The following is a 22466-nucleotide window of genomic DNA, read 5'->3' as shown; positions in this document are numbered from 1 at the left end:
TTTCAGGACCACGGTGCTACATGAAACAGTACAAAACCTACACTGAACTGCATAAAAACAACACAGAAATAAATTACACTAGACTACAGACCTAGGACTGCATAAAGTGCACAAAACAGTGCAAGCATTACAATAACTAATAAACAAGACAATAGGCACAGTAAGTTGTAGTAAGTTGGTGTCAGTCCAGACTCTGGGTATTGAGGAGTCTGATGGCTTAGGAGAAGAAACTGCTACACAGTCTGGTCGCAAGAGCCTGACTGCTTCAGTGACTTTTCCCAGATGGCAGGAGGGAGAAGAGTTTGTATGAGGGGTGCATGGGGTCCTTCATAATGCTGTTTGCTTTGCGGATCAGCTGTGTAGTGTAAATGTCTGTAATGTCGGGAAGATAGACCCCGATGATCTTCTCAGCTGACCTCACTATCTGCTGCAGGGTCTTGCGATCCAAGATGGTGCAATTTCCGAACCAGGCAGTGATTCAGCTGCTCAGGATACTCTCAAAACAACCCCTGTAGAATGTGATGAGAATGGGGGGTGAGAGATGGACTTTCCTTAGCCTTTGCAGAAAGTAGAGACACCGCTGGGCTTTCTTTGCTATGGAGCTGGTGTTGAGGGACCAGGTGAGATTCTCCGCCAGGTGAACACCAAGAAATCTGGTGCTCTTAACGTTTTCTACCGAGGAGCCGTCGATGTTCAGCGGGGAGTAGTCACTCCGTGCCCTCCTGAAGTCAACAACCATCTTTTTTGTCTTGTTCACATTCAGAGACAGGTTGTTGGCTCTGCACCAGTCCGTTAGCCGCTGCACCTCCTCTCTGTATACTGACTCGTCGTTCTTGCTGATGAGACCCACCACGGTCGTGTCATTGGCGAACTTGATGATGCGGTTCGAGCTGTGTGTTGCAGTACAGTCTTGGGTCAGCAGAGTGAACAGCAGTGGACTGAGCACGCAACCCTGGGGAGCCCCTGTGCTCAGTGTGATGGTGTTGGAGATGCTGCTCCCGATCCAGACTGACTGAGGTCTCCCAGTCAGGAAGTCTAGGATCCAGTTGCAGAGGGAGATGTTCAGGCCCAGTAGGCTCAGCTTTCCAATCAGTTTCTGAGGGATGATTGTGTTGAATGCTGAACTGAAGCCTATGAACAACATTCGAACATACATGTCCAAGGATGGCTTGGAAACTTGCACTGTTCTATATTGTGTTTACTTTTCTATGTTGTCTTGTGGGCTGAAGGGCCAGTTCCTGTGCTGAATGGCTTAATTCATGCTGACTTGCCCGAGATTAACCATGGCCATCAACAGCTCTGTTCAGCAGGGGTGCAAATACTTAAAAGTTCTTTTCAACATTTTGACTCGCAGAGTTTAAACTTAATTAGACCACGTACGAGACTGTTTCCTAGGCAGCTGCTGAGGGAAGTGGTAGTCTGGCTCAATTATAAGCACAGCTACAGAAAATCATACATACTGGCTCAGAAAGTGACAGCAAAATTTCATTGTATGTGATATTCAAGCACAATTACTCAAACTGACAGTGACTGCAATGCCAGGTCCTTCACTGTCATTGCCAGTGTAACCTGTAACTAGCCCCTGTGTTTGTGGACTCTTAGATAGCCTCATTGCTGAACACAGATATAAACACTGGTTACCTCGCTTAATTATACCCTCAATGTATTGGACATATTCAGAACAATGCACAAACCCAAAAGAAAGAAACGCACAAAATGTACATTTTCAACAAGTGTGTTAATAAAATGTTTGATGGAAACAGAAGACATGTTGGGGAAAAGAAGTTTATAATGAATTTGAGAATTGAAGAGAAAGTACATAGCAAACTAAACCATTTCAATGCCTTTTTCACCTGTTAATATGCTTATGTTCATACTGTAGGACACAGCCTAGAAAGAACCCTGTTGTGCTTTATCACTTAAGTACACATGTAGCTAAGTGGTTCTGGCATACAAAAGCAGGGAGAGTCAAGATCAAGAATGTTCTTGATTGTTTTATCCTGGAAACTTGGGAGGGCTCGTCTTGGACTTATCCCATCTCCTGCTCATTTGATAATTGCTTCTAGAGCCTAATCACATTATTTCCTCCGTGGACATCTGCAAATCCTTAGAACATACAGTGCAGCATGGGCCCTTCAGCTCTGGACTAAGAGCTAACAATTGGAATAAAGTTCAGAAATTAAACTGTTAGTGAACACCAAGGAGTGCTCAGTCAAGTTCTCCTCCCATGAGGTTTTCATGTTTGCCATAACAAGATCACAGCAGGTGCTTCACAGCATTATTAAGGCTCAGAAAAACATTAAACAGGAGGCTAGATAAATACTTAAAGACTTTAAGAATCTAAAAACAAAAAAAAGGGGGCATAGGTAGAGGGAAAAGATGTGAAAGATGGACCTTGACAGCTGCCTGTGTGTTAAGTAATAGTGGAGAGCTTAGCATGATGTAGAAACACAATAATCACATTTTATCCCACAGACAGAATTGGACTTCGAACAGATAATTTATTTCAGTTCAAACAATTAAAAAAATTTATTCAGCTAAGACACTTCATGACTAGTCCACATGTTATGAGATTCAGAATACAGAGCTTAATGAAACACTAATTTTATTTAATGTAGCACAAGATCTACAGAAATAATATTTTGAAATATAAACATTATTCTTCTCTTAGGCAATTTAACTAGTATATCTTTCCAGTAGTTCACTTCACTTAAAATCTGCAAAGACTGTCCAAAGTGTATTTTTAATATATTCATTATTCCAGACAGTAGAAATACCTTAACACTACTTCATTTTAATCCAAGATTAAAACACTGAGTGCAAATATTTGCCAAGTCTATAACTAAAAACCCATTGTATTTTAATTCTAAACACATTGTTTAGGAAAGGTGGATGGAAAACTGGATAAATAGGATGGACGTCTATAGAGACAGCCAATGGTCCACAAATCTAGAACTTGAAATAAAGGAGCCTCAACGTACTGAAGAGATCCAAACTCTTTGAACGCATCAGCTATGTGAACAGGAATAGTGCTGCCAATTAGTCCTACATGGTATAGTGTTCTTTAGAAGCTCCTTTGGAATCCAATTACATTGCCAATATCAGAAGCAGAATCAGGTTTATCATCACTGGCGTGTGATGTGAAATTTATTAACATAGCAGCTGCAGTTCAATATAATACATAATCTAGCAGAGAGAAAAAATAATAAAAATAATAAACAAGTAAATCAATTACATATAATGAATAAATTTAAAAACATGTAAAAACAGTAATACCGTACAGGTAATCCCTGAGTTATGAACGTCCGACTTACGGACAACTCGTAATTACGAACCGAGGAAGGAGAACGCCGGCCGCCATTTTAAGTTGGATACCGATGCTGTCCACCATTTTAAGTCGTTGCCGTTGACACTGTGTTGAGTGTTTAACTTTGTATTTGGCTTAAAATTTTCTTGGTAAGATTCACCCTGACCCCGCCCCCCCACCCCCCCGTTCTGGTCGGCTGGTGGCGCAGTGAGATCAGCGCCGGGCTGGAGAACAGAGGTTTCCGTGCTGGGTTTATGTCTATTCAGTGACTCCCGTACCATCCGTGCCAGGTTGATATCGAGCTCGCAACTCGACCTCGTAAAAAAAAAACTGCCGCCTCCAGTTTAAATTCCCGCACGGAATATTGTGGATGATCAAATACGCAAACCCAGCACAGCCCCCACTTGTCCCATTCAGCCTGTCTCAGTGCGGTGGTCCTTAAGACCCAGCGGACCTCGAGAGCCGGCGGAGGTTGGGACCCTACGCCCACAGTGTTTCTGTTCCATTGATGGGAAGCGATCGCGATTGAAAATAAAGTGGAAATAATAAAGCGTTTGGAAAGAGGTGAAACGCCATTGGTCATTAGAAAAGCGTTAGGCTACAGTCGGTCAACGATCCGAACAATTTTAAAGGATAACGGATAAAATGAGAATAATGGAGCATTTGAAAGACCCTGCCCCAATGAAAACTACAATTATTACTAAGCAACGCAGTGGTTTAATTATTGAAATACATACGTTTCGTAAGTGTTTTATATGCATAGAAAGGTAAAATATATACTATATACTAAGACAAATGTTTGACTGATGCTAAATAATACCAGATGTACATGTTCCAACGTACGTACAAATCCGACCTAAATATGGACTCAGGAACAGAACTCGTACGTGACCCGGGGACTGCCTGTATATTTAAAAAAAAGTGAGGTAGTGTCTAAAGCTTTAATGTCCATTTAGGAATCGGAAGGCAAAGGGGAAGAAGCTGTTCCTGAATCGCTGAGTGGGTGCCTTCAGGCTTCTGTACCTCCTACCTGATGGTAACAGTGAGAATATTACAAGCTATTCCCAGTAAAACAATGTATTGAATGAGAAACTCCACAGTGATATGGGAAATGAATGTCTTGTAACTAGTTGGTGAAATGTATATATTCTTGGTTGTGCCCATGGTACAAAATATTAAATCTACCTGACTGACTTCTTACTTGCTCTAGCAAGCCTTTCAATTTCATCCATTTCGTAAGCTGGAAAGACCTCCACCCAACAGAAATCAAACTCAGTTCCTGCATTGACTCCACATTAACGAAGCCCCTCATCTTTACTTTTATCTTTATAACCAACATTCATTTCCCTCCAGAAGTCATTGACATCATTTTTAAGAGTTCAGCACTCCACTTTACACCTTACTTCATCCAAATAAGACCTAGCCATAGATGTTGTACAATGTACCAAAAACAACAACAAAAAATCCTTACATGATTTCTTATTTCCTATATTAAGTTATCCTAATAACAAGGGTCAGAGCCATCTCTATTTCCTGAGGAGACTGAAGTCCTTTAACATCTGCCGGATGATGCTGAGGATGTTCTACGAGTCTGTGGTGGCCAGTGCTATCATGTTTGCTGTTGTGTGCTGGGGCAGCAGGCTGAGGGTAGCAGACACCAACAGAATCAACAAACTCATTTGCAAGGCCAGTGAAGTTGTGGGAGTGGAACTGGACTCTCTGACGGTGGTGTCTGAAAAGAGGATGCTGTCCAAGTTGCATGCCATCTTGGACAATGTCTCCCATCCACTCCATAATGTACTGGTTAGGCACAGGAGTACATTCAGCCAGAGACTCATTCCACCGAGATGCAACACTGAGCGTCATAGGAAGTCATTCCTGCCTGTGGCCATCAAACTTTACAACTCCTCCCTCGGTGTGTCAGACACCCTGAGCCAATAGGCTGGCCCTGGACTTATTTCCACTTGGCATAATTTACTTATTATTATTTAATAATTTATGGTTTTATATTGCTATATTTCTACACTATTCTTCGTTGGTGCGACTGTAACGAAACCCAATTTCCCTCAGGATCAATAAAGTATCTCTGTCTGTCTGTCTGTCAAAGATCGGAGACTAGGCACTTCAAACTCCCTCTGCTCTTGTATCCATATTCAAAATAGTAATGTTAATAGATAGAAACATCTATAGTCACTTAAGTTCATACACTCAAGATATTACTAAAGATATCAGGTGAGATTATCTACTCTACTGGTACTATTTTTTTATTTCAGCTTTCTGGAGATATCCATTTCTGTCGGCTACCTCTATACTGTTGCCTCATCCACCACAAAGTCAATCATATGATATCTTTCAAGCTCCTATCACGGGACTTTAATAAAAACTAACGATAAGCTTGATTTTTAAAAAAAGGTGGCACATTCCCCACCTCTAATTAATTCCAGCATCAAGAGACTACAAATTTAATTAAAACAGGAGATTTGAAAATGTTCTTAGGCTCAAATTGTTACCAGAGATTCACGTACAGTTCACTATCACCAAAAGAGATATCAACATTTGAAAAAGGGGAACATTAAGACTACAAGACCAAAAGACATGGAGCAGAATTAGACCATTCAACCTACTGAGTCTGCTCTGCTATTCCATCATCTCAAACCTGCCTTCACCTCAAAACCTTTGGTGCCCATACTAATCAAGAGCCTATAAACTTCCACTTCAAATATATCCAATGACTTAGCCTCCAGAGCAGGGAGAAATCAACAGTGGGAACATATCAGGATAACTCAGTAGAGGTGGGTGTTGACAGGATAAACTCTGACTGAGGCACCATGCAAAAAATCGGCTACTTCAAATATCAAACACTACAATTGTGGTTCTGTATCCCGTGTTGATCACATTGTGAATTCAATGATTTATACTTGCACAGATGAATGAGTGAGTAGAGATGGCAGGAGGGAGAGCTTTATATTCCCAAGGAATTAAAACCATTTCCAGGAAAGGAGGTAATTCTACATGCCGGACAGATTGCACTTCAGTAGGAAAAGCTCCAACATCCTTCTGTAGGGATTTGCTCATGCTGTTGGGAAGGATTTGAATCAGGTGGCACCCAAGAGTAGCATCAGATGGACCTAAACCAGGCCAGAAACAAAAGGCTAGGGCTCAGGTGAGTAATTATTCAGGGAAGCAAAGAGAAAGGACGAATTTGCAGGGTAACAACCGGGCAATACTGATCAGAGTACACGTGGAAACTGTAAATAGAGAGAGAAAGAAAACAAAAGTCAGACAAGTAACTCCAAAGTGGGGAAGACAATTCAAATGAGATCAGGTCAGAAGTAGTTTACCGAGGACAGTAAAAATGGAAATGAAAAAACAAATAAAATTTAGTTCACTGTGTTTCCATGTGAATGCATGGAGTCTGGTAAATAAGGTAGGAGAACAACAGGCACCGATAGATGTGATGGAATGGGATGTTATGGCACCAGCAGAAACTTAGCCCATAAAGGGGCACGATTGTGTATTAAAAATCCCGGGATACACAAACCTGCTCCTTTTTGGACCAAGTTTCTGTTAGTACCATAATATCACATGGTCACACATCTACCTGTGCCAGCCAGGTGCCAATCTTATTCCTGGATCCTGGAGTTAAATATCCCAACGTATTTAAACATATTTAGGAAAAGGAGTGGCGATTAAAAAGAATACTTAAGTATTGGAAAGAGAGAACATCAGAGTAAAAGAATCATACAGCATGCAAGCAGGCCAGTGAGTCCAACTCAGCCCCAGTGAGCAGTATGCATCTCACAGAACTTCGACTATTGCCTCCAATTCTTCGGCCATTTCAACGTTCCTCCATCCACCTTTTCAATTCTGTCCATGACCTAGCTTCGATCACCCTCTCAGACATTCTAGGTACTCGTTGCAGTGGTTAGCACAACGCTCTTCCAGCTTGGCGTGCTCCAGAGCTTGGATTTCAATACCCGCGCTGTTCTGTTAGGAGTCTGTGTACAGCATCCTCATTGAATGCATGGGTTTTCCTCAGGTCCTTTGGTGTCTCCCACCATCCCCCCCCCACAGTCCAAAGACATACAGAGTAAGTTAATTGTTCACTGTAAATCGTTTCATAATTTTGTTTGGATTAATCAGGGCTGCAGATTTGCTGGGGGATGGCGTGACTCAATGGGCCGAATAGCCTGCCCTAAGCTGTATCCCTAAATAAATCAATCAATCTCTTCCCTCTTACTCCTTTGTCCTATAGCTTTATCTGCCTCTGGTACAGGGAAAAAATTTCTGCAGTATACCCATAGTACATATTTCAATTTTATACCACAATCGTGTCCCCTCTTAACCTCCTCCATTTCAGGCAGAACAAACCGAGCTTCTCCAGTCTCTTCTGCTAATCAAACTGCTCAACTAAGAAAAAAAAACAAATAAACATTCTAGTTGATTTCCCTGCACCCTCTCCAGCACTGTTACATCCTCCTTAGAGAAATTACTTCAACTGCACACAGTACTCCAGCTTAGCTCTAACCAAAATTCTATAAAGTTAGAGCACAAGATCTATAATTCTATGAGCCGCAACGAATGAAAGTCGGTAATGCTTTATCCAATACCTTCTTAACCATGTTATCCAGCCATGTTTAAGGGCCTATGTATTCCAAGGTTTCTCTCTTGCTTTGATAGTTCCGTACCATTTGTGACATGTCTTAACTTCCTTAGGATTCTTAAAATCCGCCTCACATATTAGACCACAAGACATAGGATCAGAATTAGGCCATTCAGCCCATCGAGTCTGCTCTGCCATTCCACCATGACTGATCCTTGATCTCACTCAACCCCATACACCTGCCTTCTTGCCATAGTTGATTAGGAAACGATCAACTTCCACCTTAATTATATGCACGGACTTGGCTTCCACCGCACGGTGGCAGAGCATTCCACAGAGTTACTACACTCTGGCTAAAATAATTCTTCCTTACCTCAGTTCTAAAGGGTCCCTCCCTCAAGTTTGAGGCTGTGCCTTTTAGTTCTGGATACCCCCACCATAGGAAACATCCTCTCCACATCCACCCCATCTAGTCCTTTAAACATTCGGTAGGTTTCAATGAGATCCCCCCACATTCTTCTAAATTCCAGTGAGTATAGGCCCAAAGCTGCCAACAGCTGCTCATATGTTAATCCCTTTATACCCAGACTCATCCTCCTGAACCTCCTTTGCACTCTCTCCAATAACAATACAGCCTTCCTAAGATATGGGGTCCAAAGCTGTTGACAATACTCCAGTGCAGCCTGATTAGTGTCGTATAAAGGCTCAGCATTATTTCCTTGCTTTGCTTAAATCCAAGAAGTTCTGCAGATTCTGTAAGTCCAAAGCAACGTACATAAAAAGCTGGAAGAACCCAGCAGGTCAGGCAGCATTCATGAAAATGAACAACCAATCGACATCTCCATGGATGCTGTCTGATCTGCTGAGTTCCTCCAGCATTTCAGATCATTAGACCATAAGACATAAGAGCAGAATTAGGCTATTTGGCCCATTGAGTCTGGTCCACCATTCAATCATGGCTGATTACTTTTTTTCCTGCTCAGCTGTCTAGCTGTAACCATTGATGCTATGGCCAATTAAGAACCTATCAATCTCCACCTTAAATTCACCCAGTAACCTGGCCTCCTCAGCTGCCTGTGGTAACAAATTCCACAAGTTCACCACCTTCTGGCTAAAGAAATTTCACCACATCTGTTTTAAATGAATGTCCCTCTATCCTGAGGCTGTGTCCTTTTGTCCCAGACTCCCCAACCATGGGGAACAATGTTTCCATATCTACTCTGTCTAGCCTTTCGACATTCAAAAGGTTTCGATGAGATCTCCCCCATCCTTCTAAATTTTAGTGAGTACAGACCCAAAGCCATCAAATGTTCCTCATATGATAACCCTTTCATTCCCAGAATCATCCTTGTGAACCTCCTCTGAACCTTCTCCAAGACAGTACATCTTTTCTTAGATAAGAGCCCAAAACCATTCACAATACTCAAGGTGAGACCTCACCACTGGCTTATAAAGTCTCAGCATCACATCCCAGCTCTTATACACTAAAACTCTTGAAATGAATACTAACATTGTATTTGCCTTCCTCACCACTGACTCAACCTGCAAGTTAACCTTTAAGGTGTTCTGCACAAGGACTCCCAAGATATTCTGGCTCTCAGATTTTTGTGGATTTTCTACTCTTTTAGAAAATAGTCTGCACATTTATTTCTACTGATGAAGTGCATGACCATGCATTTTCCAACATTGTATTTCATTTGCCACTTTATTGCCCATTCTCCTAACCGGTCCAAATCCTTCTGCAGCCTACCTGTGCCCTTAACACTACCTGCCCCTCCACAAATCTTTGTGTTGTTAAGTTTGAAGTTGACAAAGCCATCTAGCCATCATCTAAATCACTGATATACAGCATAAAAAGTGGTGCCAACACCAAATCCTGCGGAACACCACCAGTCACTGGCAGCCAATCAGAAAAGGATCCATTTGTTCCCACTCACTGCTTCCTACCAATCAGCCAATGCTCTAACTATGCCAGTAACTTGCTTGTAATACCATGGGCTCTAAACTTGGTAGGCATGCCGAACAACAGCCAGTTGTGAAACCCCGAGAGCAGGTTCCAATTCCACAAAGAACCATAGTCAGCGTGTAACTCCAGGTCAGAGTCTTCAAAAGAACCCTGAGAGGGAAAAATAGAGATATTAAAAGATGGAAATGGAGCTGTTTCAAAAGATGCAAGCAAAGGAGTCACCATTAGGCACCATTAACCCTCCTAAGCTCCTGGAAAGTCTAAATCATTTTGAGCACCTTCTCCCTTGTAATAGTAACTGCACACACCTGGCACACTGCTAGTGTCTTCCACAGTGAACACTAATGCAAAATACTCATTTAGTTCATCTGCCATCTCCTTGTGTCCCATTATTATTTCTCCAGCCTCATGTTCTAGTAGTCCTATATCCACTCTCATCTCCCTTTTAATTTTACATACTTGAGAAAGCTTTTTCTATCCACTTTGATATTGTTTGCTAGCGTGCTTTCAAATTTCATCTTTTCCCCCTTAATGACTCTTCTTTTAGTTGCTTTGTGTGGGGTTTTAAAAGCTTCCCAATCATTAATTTTCCCACCAATTGTTGTTTTGTTATATGCCCTTTCTTTTGCTTTTACATTGGCTTTGACTTATCTTGTCAGCCACAGTTGAACTATTTTGCCATTTGTGTATTTCTTTGTTTTTAGAATACATCTGTCCTGTCCCTTTCTCATTTTCCCCAGAAACTCCCACCACTGCTGCTCTGCTGTCATCCCTGTGAGCATCTCCTTTCAATTTATTTTGGCCTACACCTCTCTCATACCACTGCAAGTTCCTTTACTCCACCGAAATACTGCCACATCAGACTTTACTGTCTCCCTAATAAGTTTCAAGTTGAACTCAACCTAATTGTGATTATTGACTCCTAAAGGTTCCTTTACCTTAAGCTCCCTAATCACCTCCAATTCATTACATAACACCCAATCCAGTGTAATGGAACCCCTAGTAGGCTTAATGACAAACAGCTCTTATAGCTATTCAACAAATTCATTCTTAGGACACATTACCAATCTGATTTTCCAAATCTACTTGTATGTTAAAATCTCCCATGACTATCATAACATTGCCTATTTAACACATCTTTTCTATTTCCCATTGTAATCTGTAGTCCATATCCCAGCTACTGTTTGGAGGTCTGTATATAACTGCCATCAGGGTCCTTTTACCTTTGTAGTATCTCAACTCAGCCCAAAAGGGTTCAGCATCTTTTGGTCCTATGTCACATTTTCCTGATTTGATGTCATTCTTTACCAGCAGAGCTAAACTACGCCTGCCCATTTTCCTATCCCTCCGATACAATGTGTAACCTTGGAGATTCAGCTCCCAACTACAACCATCCTTCAGCCACGAGTCAGTGATGGCCACAACAGCATACCAAACAATCTGTAAAAGTGCAACAAGATTATTTCTTATACTCCCTGCATTGAGATACAACACTTTGTGTACTGTATTTGCCACACTTTATGATTCTACATCTCTAATGCACTGATACTCACCCTGCTGGCTACAGTTGTTCCTATCATCTGCCTGCCCTTCCTGACAATCTGACTGCATGCCATCTTTGTTTATTTTAAACCATCTGTCCTATTCTGAGTCCCTTCACTCTGCTCTCATCCCCCTGCCAGATTTGTTTAAACCTTCCCCAAGAGCTCAAGTAAACCTGCTTACAAGAATAATGGTCTCCCTCAGGTTCAGGTACAACCAATATCTCTTGTACAGGTCAGACCTTCCCCAGAAGAGATCCCAATGATATAAGAACCTGAAGCTTTGCCCCCTGCATCAGCTTCCTGGCCTCATATTTATCTGCCAAATCATCCTGCTTTTACCCTCAATGGCGCATAGCTCAGGTAGCAATCCAGAAATTACGACCCTGGAGGTCCTGCCTTTCAGCTTTCTGCATAGCTCTCTAAATTCCCTCTTCAAGACCTCATTGCTGTTCCTTCCTGTCATTGGTACCAATATGAAGCAAGACATCTGGCTGCCCCTCCAAAATGCTGTGGATATGATTTGAGACGTGTCTGACCCTGGCACCTGGAAGGCAGCATACCATCTGGTATCCAGCTCACATCCACAGTATCTTCTGCCTATTCTTCTGACATTTGAGTCCTCTATCACTACTGCTTCCCTCTTCTCCCCCTCCCTTCTGCACCACAGACCCATGCTCAGTGCCAGTAACATGGTCTCCGTGGCATTCCCCTGGAAGATCATCCCCAACAATAAAATCCGAAATGGAAAACTTATTATTGAGGGGAATGCCCTCAAAGGTGCTCTGTGCTAACTGTCTATTCACCTGCCCATTTCTTCTCCAGTTACCCGCCTCCTGCGACTTAGCGGTAGCTACTTCCCTGTAACTCCGATTGATAATTGTCTCACTAACTTGTACAAGCCCAAGGTAATCCAGCTGCAGCTGCAGATTCCTAACATAGTCTTCGAGGAGCTGCAGCTGGATGCACTTCACACAGATGCAGTTCCCTGAGAGACTCTAGGTCTCCCAGGACTCTGACATTCAGCATGAAGAACACACAACGGCTATTGGAACTACACTAAGCACCTTTGATACAGTAAGTAAAAAGTGAAACTTAACAGAAACTTACCCAGACATCTTACCCAGAGCCATCACTTCCTCTGAGCCAAAGCCTGACACTGCCATTCCCACTCCCGACAATGATGTGTGAGAAACATCTTCATTGTGCACTGCTCCCGAATGCCTGTGAAACTTTATTTAAAAGAGTCCCACCGACCTGCAAGAAATTTCCTCAATGTGCACTGGTCTCCCCCCAACACCCACTGGAATGTGTGTACATTCCACCTCAAATTTGTCCAAATTAAACTCCAACAGCTATTTCGAGGCATTTTCACCAATACATCAGTGTTTTTTTCAGTCTGAGTAACATCAACACCATCAACAACTCTGCCAATCTTCGTGCTATCCATCATGCTTCCTGCATCCATCTCACTCATGTACTGTATATTTCAAACAGATCAAAGACAGAATCTGCCTGGTTAGACCCAAGAAGTGGCAGAGCAAATATTACTCTGCTGCGGTATATTCCACAAGTGAAAGAACGGGAGAAATGCACATCAGCAAACACCTTTCGGACAAGTAAAAATAAATATAAGGGAATCAAATTACTCCAACTATAACAGTTAGCATCTCAGTTTAGGACAAAGAAGTTGTTCAAAGGCAATGTGGTCCTAAATCTGGTTCTGGGATATGAGATGGGTCTGCACCCCAAGGCTGGGTAGGAGAATAGTTAGGCAACCATGATCATGTCATCCGAAGATTTACGTCATCTATAAAAAGGAGGAGTAATTCAAATGAAAAGAATAATTAAAACTGGCCTTCCTACAATTAATGGGACAAGAACATTTAAGGGCCAGCTAAACAAGAACCAAAATGTGTTAGGCAAAACCTGTACAGAATGAAAGGCTGTTTTTTTAAAGAGCTGGATCAGGTAGGGGTGGGGTACATTTGCAGTAGGGTTGAAAAGAAACACACCTGCTTGGAAGAAGATTTAAGAGATGAGTAAGCACACTCAAGAAACAGCATAAGACAAATCTTTAGTTATATTGGTAATATTGATAGAACTAGAGTGACTATAAAAAGAATTGCAACAGTGAGATGATAATGCACTGGACGAAAGAGAAGGAGCAGCTCAGATACCTGGTACAGGAGATTCTGAATACTTATCACAACCTACATTTCATTGTGCTACCATCCCACCTGCTCTCTACTTATTCCCCAGCTGACACACCATTTACTGGTAGCCCCACACTTCCAGCCTGCCCAATATAAATTCTGATCTTCACATCTTGCAGAAGTCTAATGCTCAATTCTCTCCCCGATATTGTTACTGGCCTTTGGGTCCTCATGCTTGCACATATTTCACCTTCAAATATCTAAAGACACATAAAACCATTAGAATGCTTTATTAATTTTGAGATACGGCGCAACACAGGAACTTCGGAGCAATGACACATACTGCCCAAACGCCCACCTATTTAACCTCAGCCTAATCACAGGAAATTTTACAGTGACCAATTAACATACTAACTAGCATATCTTTGGACCGTAGGAGGAAACCGACACAGCCACAGGTAGAACGTACAAACTCCTTACGAACTCAGATGCCCGGAGCTGAATAGCATCGTACTAAACACTATGCTGCCAATGTTTTCTCGGAATATTCTAAAGCAGGAATCCTTCAGCGCAAGTGCACAGATCTTTTACTCAGCATACACGTCTCCTCACTTTCATTATTTCTTTACTTTAACAGTGCTGGCACAAAATGCCCCCAATAATTGAGCACCTATTGTCTTCAAGAAACCAAGCTAAGCCAACAACATCCTGAGAGATAACGCATCACCAAAACCGTTAAGCATCAAGGTTTGTTCTGGGATATTGGTCATTGATATGTAGAAGCCGGCATCTATAATCAGATAAATCAGACAATAAAGGAATGTAAGTGCTTTCATATGATATAATGGTGCGAGTTAATTGTAGGGTGGCACATGGCTGCAAGTGCAATCTACCTCTCTGGCAGCTCAGAAAAAAAACAGTAATCTGATAAAAATTATTGGCCTGTTTATGCAGCTGCCCTGGTCTTTTGCCAGATGTAGTGAACATGTCTGTTCTGGCAAACAAGTCCTGGTAAATTTGCTTTCCACAACAAAGAATGCCAACTGACAGCAATGGTTAATGTGTATCAAAGTGAGTCGACGGCCAAGAAATACATTTTTTTCTATTAGCTGTAACGCACTGTAGATATCCTCATTAGGACGGAGGTTTCAGGATCTTTATTGTAAGATGTTTGAGTTTATTAGGATGCAATAGCAGGTAGGTATATATTAGTATTTGATTATTATTGTCACACGTATCCAAATACAGTGAAAAGCTTTAGCTTTAGGTGCCATGCAGACAGATCATGCCAGACATTATATTGAGGTAATAGAAATAATACAAACTACCAAATGCCACAGTTACAGAGAAAGCACGTTGCAAGTAGACAAATAATATTCAAAGAACACACACAAAATGCTGGTGGAACGCATTTTGAAAAGGGAATACACAGGTGAAAAGGGATACACAAAATGCTGTGTATCCCTTTTGCCAATTAACTTCCCAGCTCTTAGCTTCATCCCTCCCCCTCCTGTCTTCTCCTATCTTTTCGGATCTCCCCCTCCCACTATCAAATCTTTTACTATCTTTTCTTTCAGTTAGTCCTGATGAAGGGTCTTGGCCCGAAACGTCGACTGTACTTCTTCCTACAGATGCTGCCTGGCCTGCTGCGTTCCACCAGCATTTTCTGTGTGTTGCTTGAATTTCCAGCATCTGCAGATTTCCTCATGTTTGTGTTTTTAATATTCAAGATCCACGATGAGGTAGACTGAAAGATCAAGAGTTCAAGTGCACATAAGAAATGTCTGTTCAAGAGTCTTATAAAGGCCGGACAGAAGCTTTCTTCAATGTTGGCCTCATTGCCAAGAAAGACGCTTTCTATGGTGCACCTGTAGGGAAAAAAGTATTGGTAAGAATTACTGGGACGTGGTGAATTTCTGAAAAAGTCAAGCCTTGGTGTGCTTTCATTGCTGTAGTACCCTTAAGGCTGGGCTAGGACAAGTTGTTGGTGATATATAGAAACTTAGGAACTGGAAGCTCTTAAATATCTCCACATCTTGGCCCTAATGATTCAGCCAGTAGCCAAGGAGGCGCAGTACAGTATTTCCAAACTCCAATACTAAAACAAAATCTGATTCTGGTCAAAAATCCCTTTAGATTGGCCTAATTTCTGGCCATTCTCGCTTCCGAAGACAATTGACATCTGGTTGAGCACATTGTCAAAAATTGGCCAAAAAATAAAATCCATTAAAATGTACATAGATTAAAATGTAAATAGAGTTGTACAGCATTGGAAAAGGCTCCATGCTCAGCTATGCTGACCAGGATGTATATTCAAGATAATTTCATTGCCCAGCACTTGGCCCAAATCCCTCTCAAATCTTCTCGTCCATAAATCTGCACCTCTCTATTTCTTAAATGTATCTAATGTACCTCTTACTCTGGCATCTGGTTCCATGTATCTACCACACACACTGAGCAAAAAAAAAGTTGCCCCTCAGTTTCTTGTTAAAATTTTCACCTCTAACTTTAAAACTACATCTCCTAGTTTTGGATTCCTGATCTCTGGGAAATTTATATCACTCACCCAATCAATGCTTCTATGGTTTTATATATATCTGAGATCACCCCTCAGTTGCCTACTTTCCAAGGAGTAAAGGCCCAGCCTTTGTTTCCTTTCTGTATAATTTATCCCTTAAGTCCTGGCAAAAATTTTTTTTGCACTCATTCAAGCTTGATCACATCCTTTCTATAAAAGGACAAACAAAACTAAATAAAATACTCCAAGCGCAGCCTTACAGGCAGCTAGTACAATCATAACAAAATGCTCCAAACTTCAGAACATCATGCCCTGACTGATGAAGGCCAGTATGTCAAAAGCCTTCACTGTCCTATCTACTTACGACTCCAGGTTAAGGGCACAATGCACCTGTCCTCCAAAGTCCCTCTGTTCTACAGCAGCACCCGGGGCCATTCTATTCAATGTCAAAGCCCTACCTTGATTTAACTTTTCAATATGTAACACTTTACACTTCTCTGTATTAAATTCCGTTCGCTGTTCCTCAAAATGCTGCTATTATTCTTGATACTCCACTATCCATAACACCACCTATTTTAGTGTTACTTGAAAATTTACTCACTATCCCTTGTATATTCTCATCCAAATGTTCACCTAGTTGACAAATAACAATGGGTCTTGCACCAACACCCATTGGAGACCTCCAATCTGAGAAACATCCTCATATCATCACACTAGTATCCAGCCGATTTTCTATCCAGTTCGCCAGCTCTTGTTGAGTGCCAGAGGCTGGCAGAAAAGTAACAAAGAAGAAAGTTGGATGAAGTTTTCAAAAAATATTTTTAGCTGAAAAGTTGTCCAGAAGCAAAAATTAAACTCGAACTAGTAGAAGAGGAAAGAGGATATTAGAAATACTTATAACCTAGGCTTTGGAAAAGTCTCAAAAACACAAAAGGTAAATTAAAATTGTTTGGGCAAATAGCCAAAAACATAAAATATACTTCCAAGAAATAAGGGGGGCAATGGTGTAGTGCTAACTGGGTGAAAGGAAGAGCAAATGTAAAGTACCCTGAATTTTAAAAATTCAATAGTATTTGTTATCACAAGTCTCCTCAACAGAATGGAGGAGATCTATTAAAGAAGCAGTAGCATTAATTGAATGGATTAAGGTTACAGGACACAAGCGGTTTCCTGGGAATGTACACTGTCTCTCAATAGTGACAGCCTTGGTTTGCTTCCAGGGCAATTAGGAGGATACTTATGCACGTATGCTTCCTGCTAAGGCTTTGCTAAACAAGAAAAAGACGAGCGATTAGCTCAATTCCCAAAGAGTTTTACCAGTTGTAGAAATATGCAGTAGCTTGTGGTTGGTGTAAGGGGAGCAATTTTATTAAGACTCTGAGAAGAGCCATTTTGGAGTGCAACTCATTACAGACTAATGGAAATAAAAACAAGTGCATTAAAATTATGTCCCAAAACACTTTACAGCCAAAGTAGCAATTTTGCAGCATAATTACTATTGAGATATAGGCTGCCAACTCTCACAGCAATGTGATGTAAAAAAAAGTGGATTTAGCAATGTTGATTAAGGGATAAATGTTGACAAAACATCAAATAATCACCCTGGATCATTTTCAGTGCGGTATGATCGTTTATGGTCAACAGGGCAGAAAAGGCTCCTAGTTAATATTTTCTTCCGAAAGAACATTTCTCAGCAGACAATGGAGTGGAAGCACAGCAATACCTGGAGCGCGAATTAAATCATGACATTCAGACTCAGTACGAACTTTTGAGCCCCAGCTGATACCAGCAAGCATAAAGAGACATCATGAGATCTACTAATATACAAAAGCTTTCCAAAATACACACAATGTAGATTCAGATTTATTTATCACATATATAGGCATATCAAAGCATACAATGAAATGCATCATTTGTGTTAACAACCAACACATTCAAGGATGTGCCGGGGGCAGCCTGCAAATGTTGCCACACAGTCTATATGCCCAGGAATGTTCAGCAGAACAATACAAACAGAAGCAACAACAACAGAAAAAAAATTAGCAAAACAACCCCCTTCCCACCCTATCATTCACTCACCACCTCACCCACAACACACACACACCCACCCCTCCCCTCCCAGGCCATCTCTGGGTCTTTTGCCTCGAATTCTCAGACTTTGGGTCTTTAACTTTGGACTTCTCGCCAAGCATTGTCGATCACAGGTTTCAACTTCCATACTTACACGGACCTCTGATAACGGTGATCTGGGTCATTGTGACTCCTTCGGACCTCTGTCTTCAGTCTTCAAACTCCAGACTTGCTGTTCTCTGGACTTAGACCTTCCACTTTTCCTTTCAGATGTCAATGCCTGTGTATTGGTCTCAGGATGCTGTGGCTACAGGTTTTAACTTTAAGCCTCAGCCTCCATACTCACATGGACCTCCGAGCCAAGTGACCTGTGGGATAACTGGGCTTCATGACAGCTATGCCTACCCAGGAAATGCTTCCCATACAGACCTATAATTGGGTCTGCTACTCACCAAGCTGGGGAAAATTGCTGGTCTCCTCACCACCTGCTGACTTGACCTCCAATTTACTGACTTCCTGCGCTGTCCCCCAAAACAACCAAACCTCAACTACAACATCAACAGACATCACAGCTCACGGCCATCTTTACCATTTACAATTTAATACCATTGTACTGAATTGTAGATATAATAACAAGTTTCACATTCATCACTTGTACACAAACTCTGTTGCTTTTCTCCCCGTGTTCATATATTTATTTCATTGCTACTTGAGGAAAACTAAAAAGGAATTGATCAGGTAGGCAAGAGCTATTATTGCTCATTGGAGAATCTATGACTAGGGACTGCCTAAAAATTAATAGGTAGAACCTGCAGTGGTGGTTAATGATGGCTCAGAACACAATCTGCCTTCCTTTCCAGTCCTGAAGAAGTGTCTCGGACCAAAACATCAACTGTTTATTCATGTCCATGGAGGCAGCCTGACCTGCTGAGTTCCTCCAGTGTTTTGTGTATGTTGCTTTGGATTTCTAGCATCTGCAGAATTTCATGTGTTTATAATCAATCCTACTTGCCATCTACATCAGGTGCACTCATTCTTGAGGTCACTTTTAGCTACTTTAGTACCTGCAGATCAGTGGCCTGGAGGCTTCCACTCAGTTAGCCTTATATGAGTCAAAACCAATGCTGAAATGCTGTCCACACTACTCAGTCTTTGACAGTTCTTTAACTGTCAAAGGTGATTCCTGCAATTTTTAAATATTTGATATTCAAAGACATTTAAAGGCATTTTAAATGGATTTAAGCAATTTAAAAACTTAAAAATGCTCAAATACATTAAGCACCTGGAAATTATGAATATAAAGAACAACTTGAACTTCAACAAAGGTCAATGAAGTTGGTATTTGTACTTCAGCTGGTAGTCAGGTTAGGAGCTCATGCAGTACCTCAGCAAGAGCCAAAGCCACCAAATACAATGGCAAGCTTAGCAGTGGAGAAGTCAGCTGAATCAATACCTGGCCACCAGTGAGCTTCTGGCTACCATATATCAAACTGCAATGTGATGAACATTGGCTTTCCTGAAGAAGCACTATTGGGATGTTGTACTACACTTAATTATTTTTACTGCTTGGACATGGGAAATGCCGAATAAAATTTCCAAATTTTTAGTGATCAGGAACCTGGAACAGTGATAAGTAGTCGGAGAAATCTAGTCTAGAGCAAGATACCATGCAAAATAAATGGGTGGACAAAATAACAGATGGAATTTATTGTATAAACACACACACCCCATCGGTCCGGGTCAACCATGGATGTTGCATCCTAGCTGTCTAGGTATACAAGCCAGGGCACTACGTGATGGAGAGCGAGCTGTTGCCCTTGTAGCAAACTCCCCTTCTCCACATATCAGATGAACCCAAAAGAACGACAGAGACCGATAAAGCTTGGCACCAGCAGCACCGCAAGAGTTGCTAATCTGTGTTGAATTTAACGCAGGACTGCCTTAGGGACCCCAGCTCTGGGGCTTTCCCTTGGGGTTTACTCCAAAAGCCTCTCCCATGAGTGGGTAGAGCTGCAAGGCAGTGGAGACTTGGGATCATATTTTTCCTTTTCCTAGAGCCAACCACAGCTGACGAGCCCCATCTGCCTGAAGCAATTGCTTTTAAGGGGATGGTAACTTGTCTTTGGCCTCTTCCTGTCAGTGGAAACAGTTCCACTGGGCTTAGTAGTTAAACCACACGGAAGGCCAGGAACTGGACAAGGTTGCCAGAGGCCATTTAAGCCACATGGCATTGGGAGCATTTAATAAGTGGGAATTCATCCCCACTACCACCCCTGGCTATAACACACACACACACACACACACACACACACACACACACACACACACACACACACACACACACACACACACACACACACACACACACACACACACACACACACACACACACACACACACACACACACACACACACACACAATGATGATACACAGTGGATTCCAGTTAGACATTGGGACCAGTAAATTTTGGCCCAATTAAGCAGCTGCCCCAATTAGCCAAAGTTTTATGCAAAAAGTTAAAAAGGTAGAAAAAAAATTACAAATTACCTTTTAACTGTGTAACAAATTGTGTATTTAAAAGAAATAAAGAACAAATTAGAACACTACCATAGTACTATAGTACTATAAAACCATGTTTTAGTTCCTAATATTTGGTTTGCTGGTTGTCCGTCGTTTCACATGATGACAGGAAACCTGTGCAGAGAGCTTTTATAAGTGGAAGAACCGTTGCACTAGTGGAGCTTCACTCTCTTGACCTCGGAGGTCTGGATCCAGTGGTTTGAAGGTCGTCATAACTGGGGTTTTCCTTGGTTGCAGTGGTCTTCTGTGTCTTGCCACATCCTTTCGCTTTCCACAGAGCATTGCCAAACCACCCTCCTGGCCTGATGCACCATCAATAACTCACGCTGAGACTTAGGAAGTGAGATATCGGCTTTTATTAACTGAAGAACAACACTACATCCTGGGAAAATGAGGGAGAGCAGCAGACCACAGTCGCCTTTATACAGGGGTCTGTGGGAGGAGCCACAGGGGCAGTCAGCAGGGTCTGTGGGAGGAGCCACAGGAGCAGTCAGACAGGTATATCTAGTTCACCACATGGCCATTGGGTCTTATTCACCCTGCCCACTGGAACTGACTTTGCATGCTAGGACAGGCATGTCCCTATCCCACTGAGGTACAAGGTCCACTAACTACCCTCACCTGATTCAGCCCACCTGTCGAAGAGGTGTATGGGTGTGTGGCTTCTGTCACATGCAAACATCACCGTGGAGCCATAGCAGAGCACAGTCCACGCTACCATGTTCTTTTTATTGACTACAAATGCCAAAATCAACTCAGACTCCCAATGAAGATAATGGATTGTCTTCACACAATTTTTGATGATTGCATCCTCCAAATTTTCAATTACATTGTAACATTCAAAAGGATTGTTGATACCTTCACATGCTTCGTAGTTCCTAACTTGTTGATGTAGTGAAATCATTTCATTTTCGCTTCTGGCATCTCCAAGCCTGACTGCTTGAAACTGCAGTGAGCAAAACAGTTCCCAATTATCTTACAATGTGTTTCTCACCAACTATTATAGACAAAAACCATTGCTTTTTGAACACAAATGCATGCAACTATTTAAAAAAAAACAGCTCTAAGCATGGTGTAGTGTCTAACAGCCTAAAATTGCACATCTGTCAATAGTTAGAAATTTTTGGCAAATGTCTCCTGGCCCAATTAAGCAACATAGTGTCACAAATAAATCAAGGAAACCCAGCTCTTTTCTTGATTAGCTTTTGTTCTGTAAGAGTTGTCCCAAATAAGTGCTGCCACGATTAACTGATGGCCCAATTTAACAAATCCACTGTATATACACTATGATTTAGTTGAAAACACAAGTTGTAAATCTAAACAAATAATACACAAAAACATGAAGCATAAGTGGAAATGCGGCAGTTTAGGAATTAGGTTAAAATGTTGCAACAGCAATCAAGCAAGCCTAACATTCAGAGTCAATAAATGGATATGTGAACTTCTAACAGGAAATATGCTCCAACTGTGGATAATAATATGAGAATATTAGATCAAAGGGTTACAATGTTGCCTACAATAGTGATCACAAGGATTCTGAAAATATCAGAATTCTGCAGAGCAGTACTAAGAACACAATGAGGAATGGAAAAATAGAATATGAGACCAATCTTGTGTGAAACAAAAACAATATAATCTTTCAATCTTTTCCTTTGAGCGTGTCAAGGGCAAAAGTTAGTAGGTCCCTTACAAGATGAAAGAAATTAAATTATATTGGGCAATA

This window comes from Hemitrygon akajei, chromosome 20, assembly GCF_048418815.1.
Source record: "Hemitrygon akajei chromosome 20, sHemAka1.3, whole genome shotgun sequence".
Classification (NCBI taxonomy): Eukaryota; Metazoa; Chordata; class Chondrichthyes; order Myliobatiformes; family Dasyatidae; genus Hemitrygon; species Hemitrygon akajei.
This window is presented reverse-complemented; position numbering follows the sequence as displayed.